Source organism: Eptatretus burgeri, chromosome 14, assembly GCF_056783735.1.
Source record: "Eptatretus burgeri isolate ZD-2024b chromosome 14, Ebu_testis_v1, whole genome shotgun sequence".
In the NCBI taxonomy this organism is placed as follows: domain Eukaryota; kingdom Metazoa; phylum Chordata; class Myxini; order Myxiniformes; family Myxinidae; genus Eptatretus; species Eptatretus burgeri.
Genome location: NC_140974.1, coordinates 19617064 through 19637063, shown reverse-complemented (window position 1 = coordinate 19637063; position 20000 = coordinate 19617064). Strand labels below are relative to the sequence as shown.

Genomic DNA, 20000 nt, shown 5'->3' with positions numbered 1-20000 from the left:
ATTACTGCTCACCTCCACTCATTCGTTACTTTTCCAATATGGGGATCACAAAATTGCAAATTTTTTGAGCTTGGCCCACGGTCTATTACTTGATGTGCTCATGTGAATCTATGTCAAAACCAAGTTACCGATCCAGCTTCGCAAGTCATCCATCTTGAACTTTCATTTTAAAAGCAGTATATTATGGAGGCAGAGAGCAGGCTCTCATTCTAGGGCAAACCGTTGAGGGAATTTGCAGCTTATAACAAATTTAAATATCTGCATGTCATGTCCTTTCACAAAGCTGCCAGGCTGTGCAAGAAAAATCTATGCTGCAGCATGCACACTGGTTCGGCTAAATTCACAAAGAACGGAAATTTCTCCAGTTGAAGCTGTAACTTCTTTTTTTTTTCAAGCATCCATCTGCATTGTAAAACTTGAACCTCCATCGATGTGTTGATCATCTCCATCTTTTATCACAAGTGCTTGGCAAACCTGGAGTCAAGTAAATTGAACTTGGTTGCTGTCATGTTAGCATTATTGTACAAGTGGGTCATTATTGGTTGGCAATGACAATACCTTCCACAATGACCAGTAATATATTATATTTGTTGGTATATATAATGATCAGTGTTACCAAAATATTACACAAGTGGCATGGTTGGCTTCTGGATTGCGTGTCCTGTGGATTCCCCGGCAAACCAAAGTTCCCATGTTCTGTGGCTGCAATTGAGATATAATTTCATTGAGGATGTAACATTCTCGGCCTAATGCTTGTGTTGCATTATATTCAATTGTGAGATATTGGTGCATACCAAATATCATTTGTTGTCATCGAGAAGGTTTTTTTTTTTTTGTATGCAGTCTCGGCTCGTTTGTGATGTTTTCTGGCAACTGCGAGGAAAATGGATAACAGCGTGTGGCAGAGAGACAGACTTGAAAATAAACAAAGGCTGCTGGAGGTGGGTTTTGCATCACAGTGAATGAACCAAGCCATCGGTTTACAGAGAAAAATGTTTCTTCATCCTTGCATTCTTTCATCATGTTGTTGTTGTTGTCTATTATTATAGATCTTTCTTACGATGATGGCAGGAGTTGCTTTTCAATTTGTAGATGGCTTTCTTAGCAACTGGTTTTGAGTGGAAGCCAGTATACTGCTGTACTATTGCATTGACTAATTCTTATTCTCATTAATGTCATCTTTAAAGTTATTATGGTAGCCTTGGATGACTTGATTAGTGTGCAGTTGGATGATATTTTTGTGACTCACTCGACCGATATACAAGCCATTGTCCTCTTTGGTCTTGTTTCCATATTATCTAGCAACCCTGTTGGCCCCAGGCCCACTTTTTGTTCCTTGTTGCTCTCATTACTTTTTATTGTTTTCAAATTCTATAAGAACGAGGAAACGGGAAGGAACTACAACGGCACTCGGAAGAGCGCATACATCCGCCACACCGAACAGTATATGTTTTGTCTCCCACTGATGGGCCAGATCTCGATCCAGACCTCGACCAAAATCGAATCGGCTTATTCATGTCACCTAAAAAACTCATCCACCTGGTTTTGCAATAACTAGTCCAAAACCTTTTTGAGATATCGTGCATTTTTAACGTTTTTGGCCCCATCTCTCAACACACCAAGGAGACTGCTTAGGCAGCACCAACGCTCTGCACAGAGTATGGTCCCAATCTCCTCCTCCTCTCAATGATGACGAATGACTTCAAAAATTAAAAAATTGTCATATCCAGATCCAGATTCGGATCTTCACCGGAATTGAATCGATTCTTCCTTTTCACACACCAAACCTGCCCACCAAATTTTGTCTGAATCCGTCCACAACGTTTAGAGATATCGTTTTCGTCCCTATTTCTCAATGGTGAAGAATCAGCCCAGCTGGAGACTTACCTTTTGGGTCCTATCAGTCAGTCAGTCAGTCTGTCCGTCCATCTTTGCATCCATCCGTCCGGAACCTCCACTCAAAAATGACTGGACCTATTTCTTTCATATTCAACACATGTATGCAATAATATGTAGGCATGAGGAAAGTCAAACGATTGTATGATTGGGGACGAGTTTGTCATGGAATACACTATTTTATTTTGAAATTTTTGAAAAAATTGCAGCAGAGAATCATTCAGGATTGGTGTTTGTGTGTGTGTGTGTGTGTGTGTGTGTGTGTCTGTCTGTCTGTCTGTCTGTCTGTCTGTCTGTCTGTGTGTGTCTGTCTGTCTGTCTGTCTGTGTGTGTGTGTGTGTGTGTGTGTGTGTGTGTGTTTTCAATAATTATCAATGCCATATAGCACTTGGTCCATATGACACAATGTGACACATATGGCAGATCGCACTTGTTTGCGCCAAATACAATGTGGCCTCACCGGTCACAGTCAGTGGGGCATTAAGTGCCAATGTATACAGTACAGTATATCATCTTTTATTACCAAGCCAAATCATCTTTTATGCAGCAATGCCTCAAAATTTCCTCATGACAAAAGGCATTGATTTCAAAATTGGTCTGACTGATGTTGTTGCAAATCATTCTGACCATTGCACTTTTCACCTTTTGTGATGTTCTGAGTTCGTGGCCGGTGATGATCTTATCTTCTATTCTCCCCCCTACTTTCTCTCTTCTTTTTATGTAGCCTTGGGGAATTTGGTTTTTAAGTGCAATGTTGAAGCTTTTGTAATTTTACATTGCTCTTTCGGACAATGTCTGACGGGATGTACATTTGTGACAAACACTGACTCTGAGGTGGTGGGGAGGGTTTTTTTATTTTTTATTAATTTTCCACCAAAGGAGAAAATGGAGGGAGGGAGAGCTGAATTTATGAAATTCAAATTGATAAAAGGAAGAAAAGGGGAGGGGTGCTGAGAAAAGAAGGGAGGAGGTGATGGAGAAGATGCAGGAAAGAGATGGAGGGGGGAGAGCGAGAGAGGGGCAAACTGTTTGGGGAAACAGGGATAGAAAGGAAAAAATGGTGATGAAAGTAGAGGAATAAGGGAGGAAGTGACATGGAATGAGAATGTACGTAGTGTTTTGGGAAGGGAAAGGAAGATGGGAGGGGAGGGTGAGCAATGTTGCAAATGAAATTTTTTCCATATTTGCCCACAACTCCTTAAGCAGCGTGTTACGTTAAAATTATATGTGACTTGTGCATCAGTTTAACATTTACTTCCTACTTAGCACATGGGCCAGGATATACAGAATATGCTGACGTACATACATGCGATTATGTATAACTGTCCTTTTGAAGCATGTATGAATTTGCTTTGTTATATATCTCTCTCTACAATGTAATTCTTGTCTTATGTTAAAGAGGAACATGGGACGAGAGTGGACTATGCACAATTTGTAGAGCGGAAGCTTGGCTGCAGGAAACCGGACATTCCAATGAGCGAACAAGCACAGACTCAAATTACTGCTAAAAATACATGGCAATGTTGCACAGAGAGCTGATGATATGGGGACTCTTGGCAGCTCCGACAAGAAAGACACAACAGCCAATAATAATAATCTGCAGACTCAGCACCCCAGCTTGGTGCAAATCAGCTCAATGGTAAGTCACGAAAAATTTGAATGACTTGTCCAAACTTTGAAAGTGAGCTGCACACTAAGGTGCAACATCTTCTGTTGACAGTTCTTGTTTTATCCTCTGTTACTAAGTAATGCAAAAGTTGAAAACAGATGAGTTATCTAGTTCCGTCAAGTGGTGGCTGACTTCTGGTGATATTCATGATCAGATTTTTTTTCCAAACACCTCTATCCTGCACTGTTTTCCAAAGCTCTGGTAGAAACAGCTTGGTTGCAGCATTTACCCCCATCCATCAGGTTTGCCTCTTCCTCTTCTTCCCTCAACCACACTTAGCATGGTTTACATCTCCAGACTTTCATTTTCTGCATGCATAATATGTCCAAATGAATATGACAGTTTCTGTTTTAGCATCAGTGCTTCTAATGTACATGGTGGTCTAAATTATTCAAGCACTGATTTGTGTGCTCTTCTTGGAGTCCATGGAATTTTTAAAAATTCGTCTCCAACACTTAGTTACCAGACTCGGTGGTGTAATGGTTAAAGCATCCACTGATTCTGGGAGATTGGGGGTTCAAACCCCAGCCGAGTCATTCCAAAGCATTTAAAAATGGTATGTGTTGCTGCTGGCTTGCTTGACATTCAGCATTTAAAAGGATAATAGCATGCACAATCCCCATATGGTGGAATCGATGGGGAGGAGGAAATTTCTCCTAAGAAAATGCCCTGCCGAGTGTGTTGAGAAAGTGGATGCCATTGTTGTGACATCACTGGTACCCAGAGTGCTGTTGCTAAGTGACAGCACTTCCCCAAGCTCAGTGGCTCTATTTGTCTTGTCTGACAGTCCTGTGTTTTGTTTTGTATATTCGTCAACACTCTTTTTTTCACTGTCCATGACTCAAATCCATACATTGCATTTCAAATTACCAGAGCAACCATCAGTCTCCTCTTTGTTGGGATTGTTACATCTTTGTCTTTCCAGATATTTATCAATCCTGGCATTACTGTTCTCCCCAATGCTAATTGTTTATGAATTTTGTCTTCCACATTCTACGCTCACTTACATATTAGAACCCAGGAACGTGAAACTTTCCACTGTTTCCACTTGATCGTCTTCCAATCTGAACACATATATCTTATCAGTTGACAAGATTTTAGTCTTTTTTCTTATAATTGTGTGTGTGTGTTTGTGTGTGTGTGTGTGTGTGTGTGTGTGTGTGTGTGTGTGTGTGTGCGTGCGTGCGTGCGTGCGTGCGTGTGCGCGCGCGCGCTTTCCCATAACTCCAAAACCATGAAACCTGGTATCCTGAAACTTTGTATGCATACTAAGGGAACTCAAAGGGAGTGCAGGACTGAAAATTGGGTGTTTAGGTTAATTAAAACACCCGTTTTGAAGATAAACAATGGCCTTATTTAAGTGTATTCTTTATCAGGCAAATCCTCGGCCACCTTGCTCTCGACTGGGTCTTAAGGCGCAACCTGGGTTACCTCACTGGGGTGTTGGCCATGTTTTTTGGCCTGCTCAACCATGCTTTTATTGGACTGTCCGCAATGATTTCTTAATGATAAAGTTTTTTTTTTCACTTTCCTCACTCATATTATCGAATGCCTGTTCATCATACCTATTGAATCGCTGGATACATTGCAATGCTTATAAGTGCCTGGAGACGCCAGTGTTCGTGGCTTTATTTCATTTCCATCCATCCATCCATTGGGACCATACTCTGTGCAGAGCATTGATGCTGCCGAGGCAGTCTCCTTGGCTATTGGGCATAATCCTGGACAGGTCGCCACTCTGACACAGGATACCAGCAAGCTGGCACTCATTTTGCCGACCGCGGAAGGATGACAGGCAGAGTCAACCCCACTTGGTATTAATTCAACAGCCAAGGGGGATTTGAACTCAGGATCCTCGGATCCTAAGCCCACCACCCTAACCATTAAGCCAACACTAGGAATATTTGCTTTCCACTCATATCATAACCTCAAAAATCTCAAACTAAGCCACATTACAAAATTTAAGCTCCAGAATTGAACTTAGCAGCAGTTGTGACGCCTAGAAAAGTGTTAATTTGCCTAATTCGGGCATATTGGACATTTTGGGCGTCTCCGGGAGTTGTTTTTTAATATCATGGTTCGGTGATTCCTATTTGCGTGCCAAGCGAGCCGTTCTTTATTAACTATTTAATTGGAGTACTTGCTTTAGTGCTTAAGCCACTTGCCAAGCACCCTATAGTCGATATCGGTCCAGTTCATGTCCCGATTGGGATGTACATTTGTGACAAGGTAGAGGTACGCAATTCTAAATTGGTTATTTTATATGATTCGGTGTGATTTACATAGGTTATATGGTTCTCTTTGTGAGTTTCAAAGCAAAATACATTTAACACCCGATATTTGAGCCATTTGCTGTCTTAACGTGTTTTCAAAATTACAGAACCAAATTTTTCCCACCCGTCACATGATGATTGGCAGAATATCTCTGAAATGTCTATAAATGCCATGTTGTTTTTAAAAAAATTGTTCATTGAAATCCCCCAAAACAAGGATGAGAGAGAGCTACTCAAGGATGTTGGGTTGTGTACAGTACATGCTGTACTTGATAATCACACTGACTCCAATCAGCCGATTACCAAAAAATTGCCGATATTGGCCAAGCACTAATAAAAAAAAAATTGTGCACTTTGTGCATATGTGTGTGTGTGTTGTTCATAAAGCACGAGCCGAAACTCCGTCACAGACGGATTCCGTTCCATGAGCCAATATGACAACCAGTGGCTGCTGTTGTAAGAGCCGGATCCCAGTCGATGTATGTACTCCATGGCCTTACCTAATGAGGCCTACAAAACGTCCTTGTACACGACATTTTTGGTGTACACTACTCCTTGTGAAGAAGTCCCCTGATTTGTGCACGTGTCTACTTTGACGTACAAACACCGTGTCAAAACTTCTCAGGTCACAGTACCGAGAAAAACGTGACGCGACTGCGAGGAGGAGCACAAAATTGGTCCTTCTGTATTAATATATAGATGAGGTATTCTCTCTGCTAATTCCCCTACCCCCACTCCTCTCTCTTTTTCTGTCCAATCCTCACTCTACTCCCTCCTAATACAGTGCAGCACCCTCCTCCCACACCCCTCTCCCATGGTGGTTATGTCTGGGTGGTGGTTATCTCCATATGTGTCTGGATGGTGGTTAGGCCCGAGTGGTGCTTGTCTCCAGACATGTCTGGATGTTATGTATCTCTGGATGTGTCTGGACAGGAGTTTGTCTCTGGACGTGTCTGGGTGGTGTTTGTCTCCGGACAGCTTGGGTCCAGACGTGTCTGGGTGGTGTTTGTCTGCAGGTGATATTTATAGTATCACCATTACTTTGTTTCCATCTTCACTGTTATTAGATGCAGAATAATTTTGATGAGACAATATGAATCATAATTAATGCTCCACAACACATCTGCCTTCCCTTCCTCTCACCTGATGCTGCATTCCCTTTCCCCACCCCTCCTCACTCTTCCTCCCTCCTCTCTCGCTCTTTCCCCCTCCCCCTCCTCACTCTCCTCTTCTCTCCTCTCTCTCTCTCTCTCTCTCTCTCTCTCTCTCTCTCTCTCTCTCTCTCTCTCTCTCTCTCTCTCTCTCTCTCTCCCCCTCTCTCTCCCCCTCTTTCAATTCCCGTCAGCGAAGTGATGGGTGGTATTTGCTAGTTTTTAATTAAGACCAGATTTTTCACTTCCCTTCTTCACTGTCTGCAGCAGTTTCATCAAGTCCTTTTTACTTTCTGCCAAAAGAGTAGTATCGTCAGCACATCTTAGATTATTGGTATGTCTTCCTCCATAAACGGTCAAATATATCCTTCCTCAAACGATATATCACGACGTCTCAAAACGCTGTAGACGGATTGTACTGCCACACAAACACATCGTCTCTGCCCTGCTGATCATCAGTCAGGAGGTTTGCAGCCAGGAATATTAAATTCAACCAAAGAAGCACAATGACCCCACGACACGATGCTGACATCATGTACATAAATTATACCAACACATCACCTCCAAACTCGGAGGCATCCAAATGGAACTCAAGCCTTTGCAGACTGCGACTTAAGCCTATGGTCACAAATACATGAAAGCAGAGATGTCAATTTCGATTTCACCCTTGTTGTGGGCTCATCAGGCCAACATATTGCTGATCGTTTATTCGTGACCACATAAGGTGCATTAATAAACTGAATCAAACCCCCTAACTTGATGAGGCAGCAGGGCACAAATCGAGCCCCATCACAGCGCTTGCTGCACGACATGCCAGCAACAAGTGTCGCCTGCCACGTGAGCACATTGTCTCTGCCCTGCTGATCACCAGTCAGGAGGTCTGCAGCCAGGAATATTAAATTCAACCAAAGAAGCACACTGACGTGATGACACGATGCTGACGTATAATGTATCTTACATGACGATTAGTAAAATAAATAATTCCAATGTTAATATTGTACCTAGACTTCTTTATAGAAGGAAATTGAAGTCTGTCCTTGAAGATCGGTTGGCTATGATACATGTTGATTGAAGTTATAAAAACGTCGAATGAGAAAAGTTTTACAGTTGTGTAATGGTTGGAGCATCTGCTCTGAGTCTGGGAGGTTGGCGTGGTGGTTCAAACCCCAGCTGAGTCATCTCAAAGACCATTAAAATGGTATGTGTTGCTTCCTTATTTTATGCTCTGCATTTATAAAGCCTCGAGCACAGACAAACAACCATAGGTTGGCAATCATAGGGGCAAGCTTTGATGTCATGGCTTCCTCCTGCGTTGAAGTTCCTTGTAAGGGAACTCATATTGTTAAAGTATGAAGTCGTCAGGTACATTGTCCACATGAATGACAAAATCACAAACTAATGACATTATCTCAAAATGTCAAAAGAGAAACCAGGAAATCAGAAAACGCATTGGGAATTTATGAATTTCTTGCTGAAACCTGTGATTGAATAGGGAAATTATATTGAACAAACCGAACTGTTAATTGATGGTGGTTATGTCCAGGTGGTGAACATATATTGAACAAACCAAAGCTTTAGTATAACACCGTGTTAAATATGTGCTTTTTATTTTAAAAGAAATATAGTCCTTGAAAGGACTATTTTTGAAATTAATATCCATGTGAAAAGTGAGAGTCCATGTTAGAGCATATGGAGACAAGAGTAGCATGCAGACAAAGTGCCGCATGTACAAATAAAAATCTCAGTAGAAAGATAGTGTTATTAAACATCACCACATGCAAAAGCAAATATTCACTGTTGCATAGTTATTGCTGTAAAATAACATATTGCCAGCAAAATCATGACCTTTTTGCCATTTAGTTTGAAAATCTTGCTGGAACTCTATTCTCTCCTTCCTCGGGATCATGATGCTCTGAAACTGATCGACACCATTTCCCGATTATTACCTCTGTCACTGAAGGTGCATGGAGGTTGTTTTCACCTCTGTCTGTCTTCCTGTGAGCAGGATATCTCAAAAAGTTGGAGACGGATTTGAACAAAATGTGGTGGACAGGTTGAGTGTGTGACAAGGACGAACTGATTAGATTTTGGTGAAGATCCGGATCCGATTATTTTTAAAGTGATTATTCACCACTTAGTGATGGGGCCAAAAACGATATACATCACGATATATATCTCAAAACGCTGTGGACAGATTGTGACACAACTTGGTGGGTGAGTTGGGTAGGTGACAAAAACAAGCAGATTAAATTGTGGTTAAAGTCAGGATCCAGATCCAGCCGACCAGTGGGATAGAAAATGCAAAGTGCTCAGCCTGGTGGCAGTATGCACCCTACTGAGTGCCCTTCTTGTTTATACTGTTTCTTAATGATATACACGGTGAAGGAAATCAAGTGCATGTGGGCTATTCTCACAACTGGAAATAATGTGCCATGACTTATGGTGTATTTGCACCATTTCGAGAGTTAGAATGTGCAATTAAATTAAGATGCAGCACGGTCAAACTGCGAGAGAGAGAAAAATAAAAATAAACAGAGAGGCATAGAGGGAGAAGGGGAGATTGTGGAGGGAGTGGGGGTGGGGGGGAGCAGGTCGAGAGAGGGGGGAAGGGAGAGAGACAAACTGATATGAACTAGAAGGGCACATGGTACAGCACATACCTCCACCATGCAATGCCTTATCCAGTATAACATGTCGGGGCCAATAATTTTTTGAAATATCATGATATATATATATATATATATATATATATATATATATATATATATATATATATATATATATATATATATATATATATATATATATATATATATATATATATATATATATATATATATATATATATATATATATATATATATATATATATATATATATATAGATATATATATATATATATATATATATATATATATATATATATATATATATATATATATATATATATATATATATATATATATATATATATATATATATATATATATATATATATATATATATATATATATATATATATATATATATATATAGATATATATATATATATATATATATATATATATATATATAGATATATATATATATATATATATATATATATATATATATATATATATATATATATATATATATATATATATATATATATATATATATATATATATATATATATATATATATATATATATATATATATATATATATATATATATATATATATATATATATATATATATATATATATATATATATATATATATATATATATATATATATATATATATATATATATATATATATATATATATATATATATATATATATATATATATATATATATATATATATATATATATATATATATATATATATATATATATATATATATATATATATATATATATATATATATATATATATATATATATATATATATATATATATATATATATATATATATATATATATATATATATATATATATATATATATATATATATATATATATATATATATATATATATATATATATATATATATATATATATATATATATATATATATATCTATATATATATATATCTATATATATATATATATATATATATATATATATATATATATATATATATATATATATATATATATATATATATATATATATATATATATATATATATATATATATATATATATATATATATATATATATATATATATATATATATATATATATATATATATATATATATATATATATATATATATATATATATATATATATATATATATATATATATATATATATATATATATATATCTATATATATATATATATATATATATATCTATATATCTATATATATATATATATATATATATATATATATATATATATATATCTATATATATATATCTATATATATATATATATATATATATATATATATATATATATATATATAACAATGTATGTATATTGTTACGTCTGAGGGGGGGTATGCATTCAAAGGGTAATTAGGTATGCCATGCTGTTCGAGTTGTACCAGGATCTCGATGTAATAAGTAGCAATTCAGTGGTGATAAGTTGTCTAGTAAATGTCCATTTCTTTAAGGGGGAAATGATAATTGTCACGTAATTAGATAGGGAGACGGGTTAGGGTAAGTGTATTTGCGTAAACCCTTTTAGTATTCCCTGTGGGCTTGCCGTGACGTAACAGGACAGTGCTAAGGATGGCTCCGCCCCGTGATCACGATTGGCGGAAGGCGACGGCAGAGGGCCAATAAAAGGGCTCGATTGGAAGTGACGAGGACTCGAGTATAAAAAGGTTCTGTTCGGGAAAGGAAGAAGAGGAAGCGTCATAAAAAGAAAGCGTCTGGTCGAGGCTGTTTGTCTCGGAGCGTGCTCTCTCGTTGCGCTGGTTCGTTCCTCGATTCATCGTATCTCGTGACCTTGCTGTGCCTCATGCCTCTCCTCGGTTGGTTCTGGAGTTCTGCTGGCTCGGAGTACGGGACCGAACGGCTGACGGAACCTCGGCACCACCGTGTCTCCTGCCCCTGATGAGCGCAACGCCAGCTCGTCCGGCGCCAATCCAGTGACTGTTGAGTCGACACCACGGGCAAGCCTGACCACTAGCTACGTTGTGTGTGTGTGTGTGTGTGTGTGTGTGTGTGTGTGTGTGTGTGTGTGTGTGTGTGTGTGTGTGTGTGTGTGTGTGTGTGTGTGTGTGTGTGTGTGTGTGTACCTGGCGCCTTAGAGGGTTTGAGATTTGTATATCCATTGGAATTGTTTGTGTTTTCCCCACGCCCGAACCCACACCACCATCCCGTCGAATCGCCCCGGATCCCTCCTCTTGCCGAGTCTTATTATTATTTCTGGTTGGAGAAATAAACATTATTAACTCGGTGAAAAGCGACTCGTGCCACCTTCCTCGGCCCGTTTGCTGTCGAGCGATTAAAACCGCCATCTTTGGGTTATAAAAAATAAACTGCCTCCATCGTTTCGGCTCATTCTACGTTGGCGGGACTGTTCAAGTCCCGTGGACGTCACATTGGTGTCATGAGTGGGATGTTCGAACCCCTCTAAATTATATTTGGTATCGGGAGAATATACCAGGATTAAAAAGCTCTCCACGAATTGGAATATAAAATTACTACAGAAAAGCGCGCGAGCGCGGGAAAATTTTGGCGGGATTTTTCAAATCAAATTTAATTTGCGGCAAACGGGACTTCTGCACCATGGCGGATGTACAGATGTTGGAGGAGGAAGGCCACGTGTCGGGCAGCGAGTCGGGGGAAGAAGGGCGAGACGTGGGTAGGATTGGAACCTCCCCCATTCCGAGCGGGGACCGTGCTTCATCGCCCATAATGGAACCGGCAGCGCCAGAAACCGGCGCGATGTCGATCCAGACAATGTTGGAAAGTTTAATAGGGGACATGACAGCACAAATGGCAAATCAATTAGTGACACAGAGGGCAGAAATGACAGATCAATTGGGGGTAATGGGGGAACAGTTGGGTGCACGGATTGATTTAATGAGGGATGAATTGGGGGAAAAGATGGAGAAAATGAAAACTGAGACGCAGGAGTGTGTGGATATTCAATTGGGGGAAATACAAAGTAAATTCGAGGATAGATTGGAGGAAACAAAGGTAGAAATTGCATTGGAGGAGGAAAATAAACAGAAAAAATTGGTAGATAAATTGATGCAACGAACATTCGGGTTGATAAAGTGGATGAAGGCCTGGAACGTCATCGTGCCTGTGTGGATGCTCGTATGCAGCTGCAAGTCGAAGAGTGGGGAGAGCTGAGGATGCAAGGGATGAATTTGGCGGAGGAGGTAAAAGGATTGGAGGCTCGTTTGTATGAACAAGATAAAATTATGAGCCAAGAGGGAGCCGTGTTTTGTAAGAAGAGTGTCCGGGTTGGTTGAGGAGCAGCTACAAACTCGCGACGGGGGCCTTTTATGGAAAGATGTTTCCGGTGCGGGCGAAGAGGACACATGCAACGATATTGCCGGAACCCGGCGATGGAGAGACCCTCCAATAGACTTTCAAGCCCGGAGAGGATGAATCCTCCTGCTGAACCGCCAGGTCTATCCGAGGTGCCCTTACATAGGTCGAGTCCGGAAATCGCTGTCGGGCGTCGGGGAGACAAGATTGGGCTGAGCATAGAGGGCCATGCTCAGCTGGTGAGATTGTGGCGAAGTGCCCTCCTTTGGTGAAAATAGTGAATTGTGGGAAAATTGGCAAGGGTTTGCAAGTTCTGCTGGGTTTTAGAGTGACAATAGGGACAGTGGGTAATTGGTAACAATGCGGGCACGAGTGGCTGTCCAATGGCTGGTGCGTGGATCGGGTGAGGAGAAGTTGCTGTGTGAGTTGTTTCAAGTTAAGAAGTGAAATGTATGGTGCACACATTGATATTTTTTATTGGACATGGTGTGGTAACAGGGAAGGTCATGGTCAGTGAAGTGTTAAAAATGCAGGTGTCACATGTAAGGCCGATTGGGTGAGGGGAGTCATGTGGGTTTTGTGGGTGGGGATGATGTGCTTGTCCGCAGGGATTGCTGAGGCTCACGGTGAACGGGAATTGCGACCCCCTTCAAGGAGATTCACCCCTGGTGGCTGATGGTGACAGTGTCTGGAGGCAACTGGGAGAGGGTCTGGTTGGGCGACCAAGGCGGGTCGGACCTTGGCGACCCAGGAAGGCCAGAGGAGCCAGTGAGACCCCTTCCACTGTGTCGTATGGTGTTAGAGCTGATGGCTACCAGGGGGGTGGGAATCAAAGGGAGCAGGGTGGAGAAATGTCAGGGTTGGACTAAAGCTTACCTGTGGGCATGGTTGCACCTGAGATGCCCCCATCATCTTGTGGTAACCCACCCCACGGCCATGACGGGATTCAGCCTGCATCATTAAAATGGGGACCATGACCTAGAAATGTGATGATGACCATGGTGTGAGTGTTGTGAAGATGTGCGAGTCCCACTCGATCCCGCCAACTTGACATGTGCAGCAAGGGCATGATGTCCGCATAATTTTGGGCTGAAGTAAATTTGAAAATTGGCTCCCCAGGTATCGCTGGGTCTATTAGCATCCACTGGGGTCGCGATCGCGTGTAAATATCCCGTGAATAGTGTCGTTAAGGCTTAGAGTAGGAATGTAAAGTATAAGTGTTGTGTTTTTGTGGAACCTTTTGTTTCCCCTCCCCAGATAACTGGAAGAGTGTTGGACAGGAGCGATGATCCAGAGGATGGAGTGCAACTTCGCTCAGTGCTCTCATGTGATTAAAAAAAAAAAAAGAATGATTGTTTCGGCGAGGATAAGGCCATAAGGGGGTAGTACATTCAGCAGGATAGGTAAGTTAGCTGCGGCTCACTGCCCATTGCCCCTCCTACTTTATTTCGTTCGGTTGAATAGGTGCGAGTCAGTGAGTGTTAAGGCTGGTACGGTAGCGCCTGTGATATACCTTGCAGGAGCTGCGGTACCAGAGGAGGGGGCAGTGTTACATCTGAGGGGGGGTATGCATTCAAAGGGTAATTAGGATGTTTAATTAGGTATGCCATGCTGTTCGAGTTGTACCAGGATCTCGATGTAATAAGTAGCAATTCAGTGGTGATAAGTTGTCTAGTAAATGTCCATTTCTTTAAGGGGGAAATGATAATTGTCACGTAATTAGATAGGGAGACGGGTTAGGGTAAGTGTGTATGCGTAAACCCTTTTAGTATTCCCTGTGGGCTTGCCGTGACGTAACAGGACAGTGCTACGGATGGCTCCGCCCCGTGATCACGATTGGCGGAAGGTGACGGCAGAGGGCCAATAAAAGGGCTCGATTAGAAGTGACGAGGACTCGAGTATAAAAAGATTCTGTTCGGGAAAGGAAGAGGAGGAAGAGTCATAAAAAGAAAGCGTCTGGTCGAGGCTGTTTGTCTCGGAGCGTGCTCTCTCGTTGCCATGGTTCGTTCCTTGATTCATCGTATCTCGTGACCTTGCTGTGCCTCGTGCCTCACCTCGGTTGGCTCTGGAGTTCTGCTGCCTCGGAGTACGGGACCGAACGGCTGACGGAACCTCGGCACCATCGTGTCTCCTGCTCCTGACGAGCGCAACGCCAGCTCGTCCGGCGCCAATCCAGTGACTGTTGCGTCGACACCACGGGCAAGCCTGACCACCAGCTACAGTGTGTGTGTGTGTGTGTGTGTGTGTGTGTGTGTGTGTGTGTGTGTGTGTGTGTGTGTGTGTGTGTGTGTGTGTGTGTGTGTGTGTGTGTGTGTGTGTGTGTGTACCTGGCTCCTTAGAGGGTTTGAGATTTGTATATCCATTGGAATTGTTTGTGTTTTCCCCACGCCCGAACCCACACCACCATCCCGTCGAATCGCCCTGGATCCCTCCTCTTGCCGAGTCTTATTATTATTTCTGGTTGGAGAAATAAACATTATTAACTCAGTGAAAAGTGACTCATGCCACCTTCCTCGGCCCGTTTGCTGTCGAGCGATTAAAACCACCATCTTTGGGTTATAAAAAATAAACCGCCTCCATCGTTTCGGCTCATTCTACGTTGGCGGGACTGTTCAAGTCCCGTGGACGTCACAATATATATCGTTTTTGCCCCCATATATCAATGGTTAAGAATCACTATAAAAAATTTTTTGAAAACTCTCGTATCTGGATCTAGGTTCAGATCTTCACCAAAATTGAATCAATTTGTCCTTGTCACACACCCAACGTGTCCACCAATTTTAGTCCGAATCCACCCACAAGTTTTTGAAATATCGTGCTATAATATCATTTTTGGCACTATTTCTCAATGGTGGAGAATCACTTAAAATTCTAGTAGCCGGATCCAGATATTCACAAAAATCTAACCAGTTCGTCCGTGTCACACACCCAACCTCTCCACCAAATTTCATCTGAATCCGTCCACAAATTTATGAGATATTGTGCACACAGACAAACAAACAAACAGACAAACAAACAAACAGGCAGACAGGACTGAAAACATAATCTCCTTCCACCTTTGGTGGCAGAGATAATAACTAGTTGAAAAGAAATTTATTTTAATACAGTTGACTTTACTATTAATGGATAATGTCTAAATAAGGTTGTGTAGTGGTAGTAGTGGTAGTGGTGGTAGTAGTAGTAGTAGTGCTTTTGTTAGAATTTCCACAATTCTATTTAATGTCGCTCGCTCTCCTCATCCCTGCTAGTACACGGTCAGGACTGCAGTAGGTACGGTGGAGCATTTTAAGAGAAAGCAGCATCAATTGAGGGAGGGAGGGGAAGAAAGAACAAATTACCAAAATAACACATTTATATGAATAAGAGCAAAGTGCCTTGTGGAGTGACACTACAAAGTGCTTCCTTCGTTCATGGTCCAAGTTTCCTTAAAATTTTGAAGTGTTACCATATTCTGCCACCTTATATTCTGAGATGATGCGTGAGCGTATGAAGCCTTTCAGGCTCACAGCACTATGTTTCACCACATTCCTTTCAATGCTTGCCTTCCTAGTTTTATATATTGCCATCTTTGCACAAGTTAAAATAAAGTTGGCAAGGAGATCTCGTGACTTACTCTGCTTCTTCGCCGGGTGTCCAATGATGAAGAGTGTTGATGAGAAATGAAGCCAGAAGCACAAAAGTAAGTTTTTCATCAGTAAGAAAATTGGCTGAAGATGGCGACATTGTCGGTACATGTGAAATACCGTTTTTCTTTCACCACAAAAGCAGCATTCCTATGGAATGTTTGAAATGCCGCATCATGGCTCCAGAACTTAAGGCACCATGCAGCAATCTCCAACCTAAGTCTGCCATTGTTCTTGGTGTTGGGTAAAGATAGAGTGAACCCCAACATGGATGACTTTGAAAAGTAAGTGGAAGAATCTTATGCCAGGGAGTATTCCGTCAGGTTGCAAGAGCCATGTAGTGGAGCGAATGCATGACCAGCAGGTATATGTTCTTCCTTGACAGCCCACGGAATGACATTTTCGCTGCGCCAAGGGGCCAACAAATGTTGTGTGCGGGTGGTGGCTGAGGGAGCTCTCAATGTCGTATTTCGATATTAAAGTCCATGAAGTTGCTGCTAGACATCTGCAAAGTTCCATCACCCTCTTTGGGATTCTCTAGGTAGGCCAAGCAATCAGGAGGCAAAGACATTTTAACCTCTTGGAGTATCCTTGAGGGGATTCTAATTGTCCATTGGCCCATTTTCACTGTGAGTTCCTCTGATGAGAGAAGCCCTCTCTTCCTTTCATTCAAAAGGTCTCTCACTGTGGATATATTACCAGTCAAGAGCTTCCTTCTTAATGAGCATGAAGCCAGGGTTGGACCTTGTAGAAGAGGGTTGAGAAAGAGTGGTTCTTCAAACAAGTCTTTGCTTGGAGAAGGATCTGTTCTTTTTATGTCAGCAACATGCCAAGCTCTCAGCATTTCTTGATAAAAGAGAGGCAATGTCGAACTTGACAGGTTGTGTGAAGTAATGGTAAAAATATGCCTTTCATACCAAAGATTTATCACTTTGCTGAAAAAGTACGACCCAATCAGCACCATTGCGGTGCAGGATTCGCATACAGGTAGCGTTGAATGGGCTTCAGCCCAGATGTGTGGTAGTGGCTTCGAAGGTCGGGAAAAGGCTGTCCACCTTCATCCAAGGGCAAGCTAAGAATGCCCAAGGAAACCCAGTGTTTGCCATTCCAAAAGTAGTCCAGAAACTTCCTCTGCATCTCAACCAGAAACTCCTCTGGAATGTTTATGCAAGAGATCTTGAACATCAACTTTGGAATGATAAATTGTTTAATGCAGAGTGTTTTCCCTCTCAGTGACAGGACTTTTAATAGCCCACTCTAGTCTCTCAACTTTGCTTGTATCTTTTCCCCTAAAGTGTTCCAGTTGACAAGTGGTGAGCACCCACTTGAGGTGGACAAATGCACCCCCAAGTATTTTAGCTCATTGCGACTTCATGTCAATTTTTGGAAACTGTGATCTGCATTGGTCTAATCAGAAGCCCAGAACTTTTCCTCCAATTCATTGTCGCAGACGATGCCGTTGAGTAAACCCACTGACAATCATAAATGGCTTGCATGTCCCTTGCACTGCTGGCAAAAACAAGGACGTCGTCTGCGTATGCAGAAAGTATGAGGGAGAGCCTGTTGTTTGGTACCACCATGCCAGTTAGCCTTCTTCTCATCAAACAAAGGAAGGGTTCGATGCATAGGGAGTAAAGTTGGCCGGACAAAGGACAACCTTGTCTTATTCCTTTTTTGAATGGAAAGGGGACGAGCAAGTGACCATTGACTTTAACTCGGCATTCTGCCGACATGTACAACATCTGGATCATGCCTACGTATCTCCTCTCCAACCCAAAAGTTAGCAGGGTCTCAAAGAGGTAATCATGGTTCATTTGGTCAAAAGCTTTCACTTGATTCAAGGAAAGGAATCCAACTTGAGTCTGAGTCTTGTCTGCATACTATATTATGTCTCTGACCAGGGATATGTTGTCATATATTGTTCTGCCAGGGATGGCGTATGACTGGTCAGGGCTGATTAATTTTGGTAACACCAGTCCCAGACGATTTGACAGCATTTTTGCCATTATTTTGTTGTCCACACACAACAGAGATACTGGCCGATAGTTCCGTATGTCTCTCGTCACCCTCCTTAGGATTCAAAGCCAAGGTTGCTCGCCTCCAAGACAGTGGCATTTGGCCTGTATCACATCCTTCCCGAGCTACACTCAGGTAGTCAAGTCCGATCAAATCCCATACTTTGGTGTAAAATTCACAAGACAAGCCATCCACTCCAGGGGACTTATCCAGCGACAGGCTATGCAGAGCAATTGTTAATTCTTCTTGAGAAAATGGAGCTTCTAATCGCTCTCTGTATTCTGGAGTCACTTCAGGGAGGCTGTTCCACAAAGTGCCACAAGCATCCGCATCCACCTTCTTACCTGAGCAGAGTTGAGCATAAAAACCTCAAATTCGTTCATGAACACGCTCAGGATCATTGAGCAAGGAGCCATCTTCTGCCAGAACACTGGATATCGTCCTAAGTCGACCTTTGCGCTTTTCCAAAGTTTTGAGATAACTCGGGGCATATTCATCTTCAATATGAAACTGCAACCGAGAGCGAGCGAATGCTCCTCGTGCCAGTGGCATTGTTGAGATGCCTCAGCCAGGGAAAGTTTAATCCAGGCCAGATTATGATCTGAAAAATGTGCAAATTTTACACCAGAGCAACTTGCACTTCTCCACCAACGGTGAGACAAGTAAAATCGGTCAAGTCGGGATTGCGAGATATTACCACCCCTGATACTAGTGTAAGTAAATGATTAATTTGTGGGGTGCTGTACATGCCAAATGTCTCTCAGGTTGAACAGTGTTGGCATTTGTTATGATACTTTAGCAGAAGGACTGTGCGGTTCTTTACCCACTCTATCTTGGGAGGGATTGAGAGTGCAATTAAAATCCCCTCTCGTCCGGATGTCAAACACCATTTTTCAAGATGACCGTGCATTAGGGTCCGCACAATGTTTTTCTGCATTTTTGTGATCACCAGACCATCTGAATGAATATTCCGATTGATGCCACTCTGACACCCTTGAGCATTTTTGTAGAAATCCATTAATATTCAAATTAGCGGTGGCCATTGTCGAAATTACTATTTTTCTTAGTATCTCCAAAAGTAAGCATCCAAATTGCCTGGTTGAGGTGTTTACCCCCATATTTTTATGGTCACTGGTCATGATAAACCCACTTAAAACTTAATAACATTTAAATTTAGCTCATTAATATGCAAATTAGCAGTCGCCATTATAAAAATAATTTTTCTTCATATCTCCAGAAGTAAGCATCCAAACAGCCTGGTTGAGGTGTCCAAACCCATGTTTTTAGGGTCACTGGTCATGATAAACCCAATTACAATTTGATAACATTGAAATTTAGTTCATTAATATGCAAATTAGCAGTCGCCATTATTGAAAATGTAGATAAATAGACATATAGACAGAAAAAAAACCAC

The 20000-nt window shown here is 41.3% G+C and overlaps 1 protein-coding gene and 1 pseudogene across 8 annotated transcripts in view; one reads left to right on the top strand and one right to left on the bottom strand.

Annotated features, from left to right (window-relative positions):
* Positions 1 to 20000, top strand: part of LOC147012741 (uncharacterized) — a 290412-nt gene that overhangs the window by 34214 nt on the left and 236198 nt on the right. For 6 of the 7 annotated variants that reach the window (XM_085853884.1, XM_085853880.1, XM_085853878.1 and 3 more), the window contains exon 2: positions 844 to 941. The gene's annotated coding sequence lies outside the window, so the exon portion shown is untranslated. Of the gene's footprint in view, positions 1 to 843; positions 942 to 3427; positions 3536 to 20000 lie in introns of all 7 variants that reach the window. The other variant, XM_085853879.1, reaches the window with a different exon arrangement.
* The window catches only part of LOC147012743 (uncharacterized), a 643866-nt pseudogene that overhangs the window by 546559 nt on the left and 77307 nt on the right, over positions 1 to 20000 (bottom strand). The gene's annotated exons all lie outside the window — the stretch shown is intronic.